Below are 18,452 nucleotides of genomic sequence, written 5' to 3'. Positions count from 1 at the left end.
GAACAGACACAAACCTCACCAGGAATAAGACCCCGGATATAGTAGAAAGCAACTCAGAGGTGGAAAAAATTTTAAAACAAAAAAACCTACAACTCAAATTCCCAGATCTTACATGTTTTAATCCAGATGTTACTCTCTCCACCCCACCCCAGATTCAGAATGAAATGTGAGTAAAAACACAGATAAGAGCTGTAGACATTCAGAACTGTTCACCCTGAAAGGCCAATGTCAGGAAAATATTTTGTTCATATAATATACCTGTTAACACGAACAAGTAGTATGTCCGGGAGGATTAATGCAAGGTATATTTTCAAATGATGAGCAGAACCTCAGACTTTTTAGTAAGTGGAACTTGAAATGATTAGCTTCCCAACCTCCTGGTGTTCTGAATTGGGGCACTTCTACCCAGTGGTTGTCAAGCTGCCTTGTTCTGCTCCTGACAACAAAACCAGTGGTTTCTCAGCACCTCCTTCTACAAATCATAGTGCTACAACACTTTGATTTCTGGGAAGATTCATCAAACAATCCTCTTTGTTAAAAACATTTTAAAAGTATAACTCTGTCCATTCACAATGAGAACATGTAGGACAGACAGGGCAAGCTGCCAGTGTGCACATGCTCAGGTGGTTCCCTCCCAGCTCTGCCTTGACTACTTCGGTATCAAGAGGGAGCTCTTCTCACTCATACCTCTATATTTACTTTTATGGCCTTTGTGTAGGATATGGTGAAATGTTGTGAATTGACAAGTCTCCAACTTTTGCCTACCCACCAAACTAACAACTTTATAAAGAAATTAAAACTGGGTGAGTTCAAGGCCAAGCTGTCTAACTTAGCAAAACTGTCTCAAAATAAATACAGGATTGTGTGTTGCCTGGCATGTGCAATGCCCCCACCTCTCACTCTCAAAAGAAGAAAAAGAAAATCAAAACTTGGCTGGGCATATACCCTGGTAGGTAACTGCCTAGCATGCACAAGACCCTGACTTCCATAACCAATATCACAAATAAAAGTGAAGAAAGGAGAAAGAGAGGGAAAGAAATAAAAGAAAAACTAATGGAGAGGGGATTAAATCTTTACATATTTTAGAAATGCCCAGAAAGATTTACCCTAAACAGATGGATTCTAATCTGATGAACTGGTGTTTGACAAATTTCTAAACTGGTAAGACCTTCTAAGAAATAGCAACACTAAAATATGTTACAGAAAATAGAGGTGTGCACAACACACACTAGACAGAAAATGTGCACAGTGAAAGCGTGCACCATGAGCTTACTGCTGATTTTGTCACTGGCATTCAATGGTTCAAATCATGATTTCCTAACATGTACACAAGATTTTAAAAATGAATAAACACAAAGGAAGACCAAGAAAATATAAGGGACTAAAACACAATGTAAGAAAAAGATAACTACAGACAGAACTTTTCACCTACAGTGGCACATTTAGATGGATGTTCTATTATTATAAATAACAAAGGCAGAAAAATCATCTGATGATATTCTGTTTACTAAAGGATGCTAAATTAATAATAGACCACTTAGAGAGGTAGCAAGTAGTTCTGATGCCATCTTACTTATTCTATGATAGATGCTGATAAAACTGAAAGACATGATGTGCTGGCTAGTTTTATGTCAACTTGACACAAGCTAGAGTCATCAGAGAGGCAAGAGCTTCAATTAAGAAAATGTCTCCCTAAGATCAGGTTGCAGGCAAGCCTGTAGGGAATTTTCTTAATTAGTGACTGATGCAGGAGGGCCCAGTCCATTGTGGGTGGAGCCACCCCTGAACTGGTGGTCCTAGATTCTATAAGAGAACAGGCTGAGCAAGCCAAATAGAGCAAGCTAGTAAGTAGCACTCCTCCCAATGTCCTCTGCATCAGCTCCCGCCTCTAGGTTCCTGCCCTGACTTCCCTCAGTGATAGACTGTTACCTGGAAGTATAAGCTGAAATAAATCCTTTCCCCCCCATTTTGTTTTGGTCATGGTGTTTCATCACAGCACTAGTAACATTAACTAGGCCACATGATCAATAAAAAAACCACAGACCACTTGTAAAATGAAAACATCTTTGTAGTTCCCAGTGTGGAAACTGTGCCTCATGTGTGGCTCATGAAGACTCTACCAATGAGCCCCGTCCTTCCTCAAGAGAACAAAAAGGTCTTAAAAGCAGTTTAGGTCTAAATGAATTCCTAATCTAGCATCAGTTGTTTTATTTTGTAATTAAAAGAGGGGAAATGTGAATGGTTCTACCTATCCATAGGAATATGAATGACCAAACATACCCCAATGGCTGGTTTCTAACAAACCATGTATCTTTAAATTAAAATGTTCACTTGGTATGACATTCAACTGTCAAGAGAAAACAATTCAAAGGCCGTTTCATAGCTGATGAGTCACGTGAAGGAGCCATCCAGACTTTGCCCTGCTGAACCCTTTCTGAACAACAGTGGAAGAGATCATAGATGATGGTTTCATACAAAGGTGCTGATCAGAGTCAGGATTCGCATGGTATGCAACTGTATTGATGTTTCAGAGTCGTGTCAGTCTGGCTTGGGCTTCTACTGAGGCCTTTGCCCCTGCTGCAACCCTGAGCTCAAGGTGGTGGTTCTGTGGATAATGTTTGGTTTCCTGTCTAAAAGAAGTAGCATCCATCAAACAGCTTTGGCTCTCTGTTGAGCCTGTTCCTCTGTGGACCTTCAGGAACTTTGTACTTTTCTTCCTGTTCATGTACTTTATAGCCAGGCTTTTACCCAATCAAACTTCAGGAGCCAGCATCCATTTGAGAATCCCAAGCATACATATCAAAGTACTTTGAGCTTCATCATCAGCAACAATTACAGGCATTATAGTACTGTCAAATGCCTTAAGAACTAATCCCAGCACTAGGGAAGCAGAGCCAGGTGGATCTCTGTGAGTTTGAGACCAGCCTAGTCTACAGAGCCAGTTCCAGGACAGGCTCCAAAGCTACACAGAGAAATACTGTCTCAAAAAACCAAAAACAGGGCTGGAGAGATGGCTCAGTGGTTAAGAGCACCAACTGCTCTTCCAGAGATCCTGAGTTCAATTCCTAGCAACCACATGGTGGCTCACAACCACTTGTGATGAGATCTGGTGCCCTCTTCTGGCCTGCAGGGACACATGCAGACAGAATACTGTATACATAATAAAAAACAACAATAAACAAACAAAACAAAACAAACAAACCAAAAAAAAAACTTTCTCAAGTTTGCTGAGCATTTTCTGTTCTGAAGAAAGTCCTCACCGGGCGGTGGTGGTGCACGCCTTTAATCCTAGCACTCCGGAGGCAGAGGCAGGCGGATCTTTGTAAGTTCGAGGCCAGCCTGGTCTACGGAGCAAGATCCAGGAAAGGCACAAAGCTGCACAGAGAAACCCTGTCTCAAAAAACCAAAAAAAAAAGTCCTCTGCCTGTAAGCATCAGTGGCCCATTCTTTTGTTGCCCAGCATTCATGGCCAATCACTTATTCTCTGGTAGCATCAATAATGATCACACATTGACTGTGTGGTGTTTTGAATAAGAATGCCCCCCCATTGGCTCATATTTGAATGCTTAGTCATCAAGGAGTGGATCTCTTTGATAGGATAGGAGGTGTGGCCTTGTTAGAAAAAGTGTGTTACGGGACTGGAGAGATGGCTCAGAGGTTAAGAGCACTGCTCTTCCAGAGGTCCTGAGTTCAATTCCCAGCAACCACATGGTGGCTCACAACCATCTATGGTGAGATCTGGTGCCCTCTTCTGGTCTTCAGGAATACATGCAGGCAGAACATTGTATATGTAATAAATAAATAAATCTTTAAAAAAAGAAAAAGAAAAAGAAAAAGTATGTTGCTGGGAGCTGGGCTTTGAGGTTTCAAAAGCCCATGTGAGGCCCAGTATCTCTTACTCTGCCTGCTGATCAAGATGTAGCTCTCAACTACTTCTCTAGCACCATGCCTGCCACAATGTTCCCTGTCATGATGATAATGAACTAACCTCTAAAACTGTAAGCAAGTCCTCCAGTTAAATACTTTCTTCTGTAAGAGTTGCCTTGATCATGGTGTCTCTTCACAGCAATAGAACAGTGACTAAGACAGTCTGTATAACCCATGAGCCACATACCAAGTATGTTAACAGCATTGCTGGAGGCACTATAGGACAGTAACACCTTCACTGTATCCATGTTCCCATTCTTTTTGCATCATGGAGTGGTGAGTTTTTCCGATAGCCCAGTGGTGTTCACCAAAGCCTTATACTGGAGCAGCAATTCCACTACCTTTGAGTGACCATGACTACAGGCTTCATACAATGGTGTCCATCCCACATGATCTTTAACATTTGGGTCATTTCCATTTTGCAAGAGTATTCAACAGAAGGTATATTGCCCTTCATAGAAGCAATATGAAGCAAAGTCTCTCCTCTGACTATTTTTCCTGGCCATAATGTTGGGTGACAGCTTCACTGTGTGGGGGTTTGACATCATTTGTCTATGAGCTGAGCTATGCAGCAGAGGTGGGGGTGTACCTGGTGAAAGACTAAGGGGAGTTATCTGATATGTTACTATTTCTCCTGAGTGTGACATCAACTTGAAGTCTGCCTGAAGGCAGTGAAGAACAGTCACCAGTATGATTTCTACAAGCACTGTTGGCCTTTGAAATCTCTGGAGGTGCTTGGAATGTTGCTTCCACATCACTTAGAAGTAGGATTGGGAGACCTGCTGCAACCTTGGAGATTTCCATTATGCCCTGCTGAATGAAGATCTTTTACATAGACCTTCCTTCCTCTTAGAAGTCTTTTCACTCTTGCTCACAGTGTCTGGAGACACTGTATGCCCAGCCAATGGTAAAGAGACTTTAGTCAAGCTTCCAGAACATCCAAATTCTGTAACAGAGTCACTTACTAATAAATCTGTTTCACCATTTACTGGTGGACTCTCACAACTGGTGGTTGGCTGCAGAAGGAGGAGCTCCTTCAGTTCCTCTTTGGAATCAAATTGACTATCTTTTTTCCTGGCCTTAAAATTCCACTCCTTGGGTTGGAGAGACGGCTCTGGTTAAGAGCACTGACTGCTCTTCCAGAAGTCCTGAGTTCAATCCCAGCAACCACATGGAGGCTCACAACCATCCATAATGAGGTCTGGCACCCTCTTCTGGCCTGCAGACATACATGCAGACAGAATACTGTATACATAATAATAAATAAATCTAAAAAAAAAATTCCACTCATTGATCTCAGCTAAAGACTTCTTCTGCCTTTTTGCAGGTGTTCTGAAAGCTGTTTTAACCCTCTTAGAAACAACTTCACGAGGACTTGTAGAAACAAATTCATACACTGATCCTTGGTGGGCTTTGTCATCCTTTGCCTTTTGAGGCTGGGTTTGTACTGATACTTTATTCATAGCATATCTGACCCTCTTACTTCAAGGACTAAACTACATGTTTATTGACTTCTACTTCCTTTCTTCATCACCAAATAAAATTGTCCTAGATGTGTCATCTTTTGGATCTAAAAGTTTATTATTATGAAGCAAATTTTGAAGCTTACCATAAAGGTGCATCATGTCCAATTGTCTGTTTGTCTTAAGGTCTAGGACCCAGGCTGGGATATAACACACTGGGCATCCTGTTCCAACACACTTTTACAATCACTACAGAAGGTGTGCTCACATCCTCCTAAACACACAAGCTCCTTCAAAATATTAGAGTAGCAGGAGCAGTGCTTTTCCTGGGCATCTAGGCAGCTGGCTCTGCAGCCGCTATGGGAGGAGGCTCCTTTCTGGAGCAGACCCTTGGTGGTGGCAGCACAGCTGCATCCCCTAGGAAAGCGGGTGCACTCTGGCATCACAGGACACCCTGCTAGTCACTGCTGGGTCTGCTACGTGGAATTTCAGAGTCCATGGGACTCCTTGTGTTTCAGTTCTTAAGCAGAGTGAAAAGAAAATAGAAATTCAGTACATTTTCAGGTACTTCTAAAATTAAAGATCATTTTATGTGCTTTTAAGTGCTATAAAATTTTTGTTTTTAAATAATATGATTTTTAAAAAGAATTGATGTATTTATTTTATATATATGAGTGTTTGCTTGCATGTGTGTATGTCCATGCAGTGCCTGCTGAGGGTCAGGCTGCAACTGGGGCCATACATTTCTGAGGGGCCTGCACTGCCACTGGGGGTCACAGTGACGTCCAGTCTGAGCTGCAGCCGAGCAAGGGCCATATCTAGGTCCGTGGCCCTACTGCATCCAGCATCTGTGTTGATGTCCATGGCTCCTATTACCATTGAAGGCTGTGTGAATGCTCAGGTTCTGGCCTGCCACTTAGGACCATGTTAGTGTCCAAAGGCCATACTGCTACTTGGGGCCATGGTGACATCTCAGCCTGGGCTGCTGCTCAGGACCATGTCTGAATCCATGGTCCTACTACAACTGAGGTCCATGTAGATGTCTGTGGCCTGTGTTGCCACCAAAGGCCACGCAGATGGCCAAGGTCTGGGCGCTACCTGTGCCATCTTGGTGTCTGAGGGCCATGCTGCCACTGGGGCCATACTGATCTGGGAGGCTTGCACTGCCATTGAGGCCATGGCAACATCCAGGCACAAGCTGCTGAGTCTATGGTTCTGCTGTAGCTGGGGGTCTATGTTGCTCTCTGTGGCCCATATTACCACAGGGAGCCATAGGTACCATGCATGTTGAAAACTGACGGCCCTGCTGAACTGGACCTGCCCCTCACTGACCACTACAGCACAAGAGCTGGCCCCGCCCCTCACAGGAGAGCTTTCTCTACACTTGGGAGAGATGGCCTGGCCCCTCACCACCAGTGTGGGAGAGCTGTCCATGATAGTATAGGTGTAGAAAAGCTGGCTCTGGGCTGGAGAGATGGCTCAGAGGTTAAGAACACCGACTGCTCTTCCAGAGGTCCTGAGTTCAATCCCCAGCACCTACATGGTGGCTCACAACCATCTGTAATGAGATCTGGTGCCCTCTCCTGCATACATAATAAATAAATAAATCTTTAAAAAAAAAAAAAAGAAAGAAAGAAAGAAAAGCTGGCTCTGGGCTGGAGAGATGGCTCAGAGGTTAAGAGAACTGACTGCTCTTCCAGAGGTCCTGAGTTCAATTCCCAGCAACCACATGGTGGCTCACAATCATCTGTAATGAGATTTGGTGCCCTCTTCTGGCCTGCAGTCATACATGTTATATACATAATAAATAAATCTTAAAAAAAAAAAAGAAAAGAAAAGAAAGAAAAGCTGGCTCCACCTCGAGGGAGGTGCTCTCAGTGGCCAGGACTGACAAAATCAGCTACCACCCAGACCCACATCCAGAGCTTTGAGTTGGCCCACCTCAGCATATGACCTGCCAGAATGTGTGAAGGGACTGGTCCTGCAGAACCATAGCTACAGGATCTCCATGACTCAGGGCAACAGCAGAACATCCTAGAGGAGTTTCGGTGAGGGTCCAGTATTGATGGTGTTCCAGAAGCCAGAAGCCTTGAACCAGGCCAACAACTCATTGCAATGAACACTTGCAAGTAAAGCTAAGTGAACAAAAGGGTCTACTGTGTGACACACCATAGCTCCTAATGCCACTAAGACCAATGATGAGGTTTTGAAGAGGCAGGAAACATAGAGCAAAGGTTTTATTTTGTTTGTTTGTTTTTTGTTTTTAATTAATATTTTTTAAATTTTCTTTTGAGGGGTGATGCTACAGGGTTGAGAGGCAGATATGGAGGGACTGGAAAAATAAGCAGATTGGGGTGCATGATCTGAAATTCTCAAAGAATCAATAAATAAATTATGGTAGAAAAAAAATTTTTTTTAAGATTTATTTGTTTATTATGTATACAGTGTTCTGCCTGCAGGCCAGAAGAGGGCACCAGATCTCACCACAGATGGTTGTGAGCCACCATGTGGTTGCTGGGAATTGAACTCAGGACCTCTGGAAGAGCAGCCAGTGCTCTTAACCACTGAGCCATCTCACCAGTCCGAAAATTTTTTATGTGTTTTTAAATATTCTGACATTTTTTTCAAAGACAAATTGTAAAATGGTAAATTTTATTCTAACTTTTAAAAAAGAATTTATGTATTTATTTTATATGTTTGAGTGCTTGCATGTATGTATGTGTGGGCAATGCCTGTTGATGTCAGAAAACAGTGTTGGATCCCTGGAACTGGAGTTATAGACAGTTGTGAGATACCATGTAGGTGCCAAAACCAAACCCAAGTCCTCTGCAAGAGCAGCAAATACTCTTAACAGCTGAGCCACATCTCTAGCCCTAAATTTATTTTTAAATATTATGAACGAAATATATAACATATAGTGCTATACATTTAGAGGCAAAAGAAGAGTCCTCAAGTATCCATCAACTCTTTTACTGAACTAGTTTGTTCTGATCCTTTTGGATTCTGTTTAATTTCCTTCATATTTGTAAATAATATGAATATGTCATCATGCATTATATCAATTAGTTGTCAAGTAAATTGTGGCTCTGTGCTAGGAGGGAAAAGACTCATGAGCTAGGGAAACATGCATACTTGTACAGACCTGTGCAGAGTCAGGAAGTAACTCCGACTTTGAAGAAAATTAATCCAGGAAAAGTGTTTAAAGACCTGTGGAGTAGGGGTGAATATAAATGATATTGAAGGAAGATAGCATTTGGGAGGGGCAAACAGTTGGTCAAAGGGTCCCAGACAGAGGAAGTAGTTGAGGCATGAAAGGTTTGGACCTTTAAGAACAGGCTGAAATCACTTAATGGAAGGAAGCAGATGCCAGAGAAATGCATATAAACCTGTTAATATAGAGCTTGTGACTGGACAGTGGAGAATGAAACAATTGTGGGGTTTTCAGTTCTCCTCTAAAATGATGCTTTAGTTAATTTTCTAAAATATAATGCAGTGTGTGATCACCTTAGAGACTGCTTCAGTCTCCAGAGGGAAGGAGGACGGCATATAAAGGGTTAGGTGTCAGAGATGATATCTGACTACGGATATGTTTTGAAACAGGATTTTTTTGTTATATCTGGAATGGGCTAAGAGCAAATGAAATAAGCATGAATACTTTGTGTGAGACCCGAGGAAGGAGTTAACTTTCATTTTAAGATTTGTGGATCACTGAGAAAGACAAGTTGTGGCAGCAGAAGCCAGGGTCTTTCAGTCAATAGGACCCAGAACACTCTGCCTTCTCTAACTCGAATCCTGCTTTCTGAAGGGGAATCCCCAGTTGAATATGCATTTTTGAATGAGAAGACAATTTAGATTTACATGTGCTGCCTATATCTACCCAGTTGCCCATAGTTGTCAATCTTCTAGCTGGATGGACTCCAATTTAACATATCCCTTTCCCTTCTTAGGAAAAACCATGAAAGGAAATTCCATTTAAGTCAGGAAGTGTTTATATGTCTCAACAGAATGAATAGAGGCAGAAAGTGTGTGGGGAAAGGTGCTCAGAGATCTGAGTAAGTGAAACTGGATGAGGCATTAGGTTTGCTGGGTAAAGTAGGATATAACCTAGAAGTTACTTGTTTGTAGGGCATGCTCACTGCTGCACTATTTATACCAGAAGTAAAGTTGTCCCTGATCCTACTTGGAGGACTGTAGTCTGGCTGACATGTAGAAAAGGGATCTAATGTGAGCTTTTATAGATTTCTATAAAAGATATAGTAAACAAAAATGGAATAAGGGAATGCACTAACTGTTTGCACCTGATGGGAGACAGCTTGTGTTGGCTATTGTTTGTCTTGGGATAAAGTTTCACCCTATAGTCCAGGTTGTCCTTGAACTGAAAGTGATCAGACATGAACCATCAAGCACAGCTGAATTTGTGTTGTTAACACATGAAGACTGAGTAGTGGGATAGGCCTGATCACATAGAAAAATCAGATGCCTAGGCAGTTTGTTTATTATATTCACTCTAACCAAATCTTCATCTTTCTACAGAATTAAGGACAGAGATCCATCCTTGTCTTTTTTGCTCTTTGGCCTTCTCAAATCCAAAATTCCTCAGTCTACATATGCAATGGAATCATCGAACTCAAATCTCAAGAGCATCTTCAAGGATAAACTCCAAACCAGGGGATCCCCACCCAGATCAACTTCAGGAACAGCAACATTTGGATTCATACAACGAAAGTGACAAGGCTAGAAGTCAAGAGCGCAAAGGAAAGTCCAAACCCATGCATAAATGGACAAGAGAGAAGATTTCAACAGCCTTTCTCAGCACACTCAAAGGACAAATTAGATCTGAGGAAAGTAAGAAAACTATGGAAGAAGCACTCAGAACAGGCCAGAAAACAAATACAAAGGACACAGTCAAATCACTTATTGGATCAGAAATCTCAAGAATTGAAACAGAATGTGGGCAATGTTTCAGTGATAAGTCAAACGTCAATGAGAGCCAGAGGACACACTCAGAGGAGAAGCCCTATGTTTGCAGGGAGTGTGGGCAGGGCTTTACATGGAAGTCATACCTCATCAGGCACCAGAGGACACACACAGGGGAGAAGCCCTATGTTTGCAGGGAGTGTGGGCAGGGCTTTACACAGAAGTCATACCTCATCTGTCACCAGAGGACACACACAGGGGAGAAGCCCTATGTTTGCAGGGAGTGTGGGCAGGGCTTTACACGGAAGTCATACCTCATCTGTCACCAGAGGACACACACAGGGGAGAAGCCCTATGTTTGCAGGGAGTGTGGGCAGGGCTTTACATGGAAGTCAGTCCTCATCAGGCACCAGAGGACACACACAGGGGAGAAGCCCTATGTTTGCAGGGAGTGTGGGCAGGGCTTTACACAGAAGTCAGTCCTCATCAGGCACCAGAGGACACACACAGGGGAGAAGCCCTATGTTTGCAGGGAGTGTGGGCAGGGCTTTACACAGAAGTCAGTCCTCATCAGGCACCAGAGGACACACACAGGGGAGAAGCCCTATGTTTGCAGGGAGTGTGGGCAGGGCTTTACACGGAAGTCATACCTCATCTGTCACCAGAGGACACACACAGGGGAGAAGCCCTATGTTTGCAGGGAGTGTGGGCAGGGCTTTACACAGAAGTCATACCTCATCTGTCACCAGAGGACACACACAGGGGAGAAGCCCTATGTTTGCAGGGAGTGTGGGCAGGGCTTTACACAGAAGTCAGTCCTCATCAGGCACCAGAGGACACACACAGGGGAGAAGCCCTATGTTTGCAGGGAGTGTGGGCAGGGCTTTACACAGAAGTCACACCTCATCAGGCACCAGAGGACACACACAGGGGAGAAGCCCTATGTTTGCAGGGAGTGTGGGCAGGGCTTTACACAGAAGTCACACCTCATCTGTCACCAGAGGACACACACAGGGGAGAAGCCCTATGTTTGCAGGGAGTGTGGGCAGGGCTTTACACGGAAGTCAGTCCTCATCTGTCACCAGAGGACACACAGAGGAGAAGCCCTATGTTTGCAGGGAGTGTGGGCAGGGCTTTACACAGAAGTCACACCTCATCTGTCACCAGAGGACACACACAGGGGAGAAGCCCTATCTTTTCAAGAAGGATGAGAAAACCAATAGCTATAAAACCACACCTCAACAATCACAGGAAGACAAATGTAGCCTCTAAATACCTTCCCACTTATTCCACTAAAACTTCTGACAAGTTTACTGATTTTCTTTCTTTCTTTCTTTCTTTCTTTCTTTCTTTCTTTCTTTCTTTCTTTTAAAGATTTGTTTATTATATATACAGCATTCTGCTTGCTGTATACATAAGAGGGCACCAGATCTTATTCAGATGATTGTGAGCCACCATGTGGGTGCTGGGAATTGAACTCAGGACCTCCGGGAGAGCAGCCACTACTCTTAACCTCGGAGCCATCTCTCTAGTCCTGATTATTTTTCTAAATTCAAGAGTATAAAATGATTAGCCCCATTTTCTTTTTTCTTTTTCTTTTTTTTTTTTCAAGACAAGATTTCTCTGTGTATCCCTGGTTGTCCTGGAACTTTTTCTGTAGACAGGCTGCCCTGTTTGCCTCTACTACCTTCTGAGTGCTGGGATTAGGGCATGCATCCACTACTACAAATTCCCATTTACATGATTTGAGATGAGCTATGAAAAAACAACAATGAAAAAGCAGTTCCTTGGGTGATCAAAGAATGTCTCTCTGTTCTTTCCCACACAAATCCCTTCCATGTTTTTTGTTTCTACTTTATTTATTTATTTAGCTTCCTGGTCTAATAAAGTTTGTCTCCATAAGCACAAAAAGTCAAGAGGGCATTAGAGAACTCATACTCTGACCTCAGGTCTTTGTGAAATTTCAATCCCTGGAAAGGTGTAAGTTTGAGATCACTACAGTTAAACTATTAGAGAATCATAGCCAGACAGGCATGGTGGTGCACACCTTTAATTCCAGCACTTAGGAGGCAGAGGCAGGTAGATTTCTGTGATTTCAAGGCCAACCTGTTCTATATAGTGAATGTCTAAGACATCCAGAACTACATAGAAAGACCCTATTTAAAAAAAAATATTAGAGAATCAAGTCTGGGTGTAGTGGTGTGGTAGCTACATGGATGTGTGGGTTCACGCGGGTCTGTGGAATGAAGACACAGAGGCATCTTAAGAATGCCTTTAGCCTTTTGACCTTTTGACAGCTGCAGGGGGTCCAGCCTCGAAGAACTGAAGCACTAACCCTTTGCCTAGGGAAGTTTTTTTTCTCTCCAATACAGTTTAGCCCGTTAATTTCCATATGCTCAAAACGGCCTGAAAGGGGCTCCCAACAATACAATGCCAAGTGCAAGTTCATTGACTTCTCAGGTACCACAGTTTTCTGGGTTTCCTGAATCAAGTTTTGCACAGTATCCTTGGGAAACTCCGAGACAGACGTCTGCTAAACAAAAGGTGGATTAGGGCTAGGTGCTACTCTCTGGAGCCAGGCCAGGTGCAGCTCAGCAGGAATGCCACTATATCTGGGACTAAGGGAGAATTATCTGAGATTTAAGGCATAACTGGGAGTCTTAGTTACAGTTTCTACTGTGTGATAAGACACCATGACCAAAAGCAACTTGGCAAGGAAAGGGTTTATTTTATCACACACTTCCAGGTAACAGTCCATCACTGAAGGAAGTCTGGGCAGATGCCCGGTCCCGCGGGCCAGGTTATTTGATGAGACCCGAGGAGGCACCTCCTGAAAGATCAATGGGGGCGAGAGAGAAAGGAGACCAGGCGCATAAAGGAATACAGAGTCAGTCTGAGTTGCATCGAGGTCTCCGTTTATTGACTGGGTATTGAGGCTTATAAGCAGGGCTTCAGGCAGGGAGGGGAAGCAGGGGAAGCAAGGATGGAAAATTCCTAAGAGAGGGTGAGGTCGCTTTGGTCCCAGGCCCCCGCAGCTGGCTGATTAGCACGTACTCCAGGAAGTTGTACAGCCCGAGGCTAGGCCAGGAACTTCCTGCTTTTGTAAGGTTTGATAAAGCAAGGAAGGTCACACAAAGTTCAAGACACAGCTGTCCGGAATTGGTCCCCAACAGTTCCCCCTCTTTTCTCAAAAAATGGACCAAGTCCATGTGATCGGGGTGGCTAGGGTCCGAGAAAGCCCCTGTCTTAGGCTATACAGGGGGCTTCCCACGCTCGGCAGCATGCCGTGTTGAGCCGGTCTCGGGCGACCTCTGTATGCTGTTGTCTCCGGCGTGGGCCCTGTACTATTCCCGTCATTGAGTACCCTCTAGCAGGACCATGGGGACGTTAGGGTCTTAGGACACTGAATCTGAGTCCTTGATGGGGCTTCTAGCCGGCCTCCTCGGAATCTACTCTGTGATAATGAATCGAGACGTGTTGTGGTAAGGCCGAATCAATCTGATTTTTGATAAACCGAGTCAACCGCTGAAAGGCCCAGGGACCAAAGGTCAAACCACCCGTGCTGATTTTCAAACTCCCTTTTTCTTTGAGCCAGCTTTTCCCTTAATTTTTCCATCGATTCCCTGACAATACCAGTATGGTCAGCATAAAAGCAGCATTCTTCCTTCAAGGCTGCACTTAATCCCCCCTCCTTTAAAAATAGTAAATCCAGACCTCTTATGTTTTGTAACACAACCTCAGAGAGCGAGGTTAAAGATTTCTCCAGAGCAGAAATGGATCTTTCTATGGCCTCTAGGTCAGTAGTCATAGCCATTTGTAACTGCATAAGGTGGTTGCTCTGCACGAGGGCAGTAGTTCCTGTACCAATTCCTGCAGTGATGCCCCAATACCTAACAAGAGGGCAATAGTCATAGACACAGTGTATCTGCCTCTCTGCTCAAAGAATTCCATATCGGAGACTAATTGGACCAGAACATAGAAGTTTTCCATTATCAATGGCAAAGCGAGCTTCCCCTTATTTAGTTTTTGCCATCTGCAAGTGTGTCATGGGTTCAGAGGTGGATATTGGAATTCTAGCATCCTCAGTTTAGTGGTACCCAGACATGAATCATCATTTAGTTAAGACATCAGTGATATAAGAGCCAACAGTAATTAGAAGAAGCACAAAGCCAAAAGCCTTGTGATGGCTGACAGAGTTCCTTATCCTCAAGGAACTTGGAACTTTATCTCAGGTTCCCTATGACAAGAAATTCCCTTTTGATCTAACATTCCATGGTGGGGGGGAAACAGGGGCGATGTTTTCTCTCTTCTATAATTACTTCCTGCTGACATTGGGACGTTGTTATCAAGGCCCTGGAAAGCCAGAATGTTAGTCAAAGACAAGAGGGAACGTTTTATTGACCAGCTGAAGAGATGGTATGCATATCGGCTGAATTGGTCCATATCAGCTTTCAGCAAGTTCAGGGCTCACAGTCATTTGCAGTAGGTTGTCACCAGCAAATGATGCTTGGATGTATCTGTCAGCCAAGTGGAAACCTGTTGAGACAGATATAAACTAGGAACAGGAGTTAAAACTTATGAACTTATTTGGAACTTTTAGACCCATAGTCTTAGTAATTTTAGTATTATCAATTTGCCCTGAAATCCATAGTCTTTTCTATCTAGAGAACCAAATATAGATTGGACTGAAATTTCCTTGGCCCAATGAAAAACATCTGTAAGTCTATATTTAGAACCTGTTTATCTATTTTAAAGAGACTTATAAGCTTTAATTAATCCATTGATCAATCAATTACTAAGCTGAGAAAGCTATAGCTAGCCCAGTCATCAATGTCATCAAAGATCTGAGAAGGATAAACTTTACCTGAGTGCAGACTTTTAAGTCTATTTAAAAAACAACATAGATTATCCATTACCCAGACTGCCATCATCCCAGGCTCCTATAGTCTTCATAGTGTTGGCAGGACAGGTGTCAGGACAGCATTGTCCACAATTCAGGTGGCATCTTCTTGTCGTTGTTTCATATCTTCTTTGGAGACCTTGGGAGTCATTGCTAGGAGCTGGGGAGCTCGGAGTCTCTGTTTGCTATAGTAAGCTTTTTATCAAATAATGTAAATGCCATATTCATCAGATCTTTGACAGGTTTGAGGACCATTATCTATTAAATGTATCTGAGCCAAACAAATCTAGGCCTAATCTTGAAAATATCTCTAAGTTTGGTAACAATAACCAGGCCAATTTGTTCTCCTATAGATATATTAGTCAAATATACCTCTTAGTTTTTTTTTTTATTTAAATAGAACAGTTTATGCTTTAAACTAGTATCTGAATAGCCAGATGACTAGTATTAACTTGTATTCCTTAACACAAAGGACATGCAAACTCAGACATTCAAAACCAAACATACATGTGGCCACATTTTTCATTCATACCTGTAGAGTAGACAGACATTTTTACAACTATGACCCTTTGGAGTCTCAATGTAACAGCAGAATAGCAAGACAAAGAAATCTGAAACATGTTTTTTTTTATATATATATCTCAAGTCATTTTTTATAAAAACATTATATTTTATCTTAACCAGCAATAATTTGAAACCAAGTCTCTTAAATGATGGCAAGTATTTGTAACCCACTGAACTCAAATGACCAAAACCCATGTAAATTTTTATTTTTCCTGTGGAAACAAAAGCATAATTTTCCCAGTATCTTGAACTGGTAATTTAACATTTCTTTTTAAGCAATATCAGGACAGAGAAGGGTTAACAAGAGAAGCTGCTGGCTGGCAGAAGAGACCTTGAAGTTATCACAGTAAAGGAAGGGAGGGTCAGATTCTCTCTTTAGTGTTCACACAGTTTTTGTCAGTTGCAGGCAGTCCCCATTGCCCTGTCCAGAGCTCCTGTCTTTGCCCGCCTGTACTGAGAGCACGCACCCCCACCCTCGTGAGAGCAGCCAGCTGGCTGCAGTCCTGATAGCAAGAGAGCTAGGGAGGGACGGAGATGGCCTTTGTTATGCCTCTCTTTCCTCCTCTTCCTCTAGGAAAATAAGGGAGGTTAGTAAACAGAAACAAATAACATTTACACAGACAATCCAAGAACCGGAACATCAGCACTGAGACAAGGGCCTCATTCACAGCCAGCAAGCCCCTCTAGCAGTATGCAAGCCCCACCTGGCAGGAGCTACCTGTTTATCTCAGTTCAATCGGGGAGTGGGGGTGGGGAACTCAATTCCCTCTATTGTGGCTCACACATCCTTCCAGTGGGCTAGGCAAAGATCTAGTAGAGAAGAAGGGAACTGTCCCATAGCATCCGTCACAGTCAAGTCAACAATGAAAACAATTAATACATTACAAACAAGACCAAGGGCACACGAAAAAACTTTGCCCCAACAAGACAACCAACAAAGCTCCAAGAACAATGACAACCTGATGTGCTCTGGGGGGAGGGTGGGTAACCCTCCAGGCTCAATCACATCAAAAACAATCCAGAGTCGAGGACCTCTGTCCTTAATCAAACAGACATCAGGGGCTTCCACATCCCTGTCAGTCAAACATGCACCTTTTTTCTTGGAAGAGAAGGAGAGAGTAAAGTAACAATGATCACAACAAAACATACAAAAACACCCACAAAATGGCTCTGACAAATTCCCGGGACAAAATACAAAGTGGCACTTCCTCCCATCGTGGGAGAAGATACCCAAAGATGCTCCTAAACCAAATGGTCACCTCTGAGGTGGCCTTAGGGCTCTGGGACGTCTCCCTTCGCCGCCAGGTTCACTGTCCGGACACGTCTGCCCCAGTGAGAGCCTGCAAAGTACAAATCGATCGACTGGTACAAAACAAAAGTCCATAAAAACTAAAAAAGGCGTCGGGGACATTTTCCCCGCCTCTGATTAATTTGTTAATATCTTTTCCAACCTTGTTCCAAGTCAGAGGGTGAATTCCTGGTCCATTAATCACTAACCAGGGACATTTCTCCTCTGCATATTGGAAAAATTTTATCAAATCCTTTTTCTTAACTCTTATTCCTCTCTCCCTAAGATTACCTTTTCATCTCCTTTAGAAAAACAGCCTCTTTAGATAAATTTTTGCCCATGATCGATGGGACGACATACTTACCTCAAGACTCTCCCGCGTTGCACGAGTGATGCGGTCCGGGCGTCTCTACCCTGATCCTCTCCGGGGCCCCTTCCATTGTCTGTCGTCCGGCAGGTCACCGTGCCTCGAGCCCCACATTCGGGCGCCACTTGCCCGGCCCCGCGGGCCAGGTTATTTGATGAGACCCGAGGAGGCACCTCCTGAAAGATCAATGGGGGCGAGAGAGAAAGGAGACCAGGCGCATAAAGGAATACAGAGTCAGTCTGAGTTGCATCGAGGTCTCCGTTTATTGACTGGGTATTGAGGCTTATAAGCAGGGCTTCAGGCAGGGAGGGGAAGCAGGAGAAGCAAGGATGGAAAATTCCTAAGGGAGGGTGAGGTCGCTTTGGTCCCAGGCCCCTGCAGCTGGCTGATTAGCACGTACTCCAGGAAGTTGTACAGCCCGAGGCTAGGCCAGGAACTTCCTGCTTTTGTAAGGTTTGATAAAGCAAGGAAGGTCACACAAAGTTCAAGACACAGCTGTCCGGAATTGGTCCCCAACAGGCAGGAACTCAAGTAGGACAGAAATCTGGAGGCAGGAGCTAATTCAGGGGCCATGGAAAAGTGCTGCTTGCTGATTTGCTCCTCATGGCATATTCTACTAGCTTTCTTATAGGACCCAAGATCACTAGCGCAGATGTGGTACTGCCCACAATGAGCTGGACCCTCCCACATCAATAGCTGAGAAAATCCAACATGGGCTTGCCCATAGGCAAACCTGGTGGGGACATTTTCTCAGCTGAGAGACCCTCTTCTAAAGGGACTCTAGTTTGTGTCAAGTTAACATAAGACTAGTCAGCACACTGGGCCAGGGAAGAGGATTCTGCAGTTACCTGAGAAATGAGGCTTTTCTTTACTCTCCTGCCAGGCTCCTCCCTTGACTTTTTGTTGTTGTTTTTTTTTTTAGTTAAGTCTCTATCATTCTATTTTATCAATAAAGACTCGGGAGCCAGATGCTGGGGTGTAAACCTGCTAGCTCAGAGAGGCAGAGAAAGCACCCAGCTGAATGTC

The 18,452-nt window shown here is 43.6% G+C and overlaps 1 long non-coding RNA gene and 2 pseudogenes across 1 annotated transcript; all 3 read right to left on the bottom strand.

Moving 5' to 3' along the window:
• Window positions 1–2,343: 2,343 nt before the first annotated feature.
• LOC131918701 (BRCA1-associated RING domain protein 1-like) lies at window positions 2,344–2,930 on the bottom strand (annotated as a pseudogene).
• A 986-nt stretch (window positions 2,931–3,916) lies between these two features.
• Window positions 3,917–6,254, bottom strand: LOC131918394 (BRCA1-associated RING domain protein 1-like; annotated as a pseudogene).
• Window positions 6,255–14,680: 8,426 nt separating this feature from the next.
• On the bottom strand, window positions 14,681–16,404 carry LOC131918699 (uncharacterized). The gene is made up of 2 exons (XR_009381059.1): window positions 15,224–16,404; window positions 14,681–14,843 (listed from the first exon to the last, which is right to left on the bottom strand). It is a non-coding gene; the product is annotated as an uncharacterized LOC131918699 (long non-coding RNA).
• Between the last annotated feature and the right edge of the window lie 2,048 nt (window positions 16,405–18,452).

Source organism: Peromyscus eremicus, chromosome 8b, assembly GCF_949786415.1.
Source record: "Peromyscus eremicus chromosome 8b, PerEre_H2_v1, whole genome shotgun sequence".
In the NCBI taxonomy this organism is placed as follows: Eukaryota; Metazoa; Chordata; class Mammalia; order Rodentia; family Cricetidae; genus Peromyscus; species Peromyscus eremicus.
This window is presented reverse-complemented; position numbering and strand designations above follow the sequence as displayed.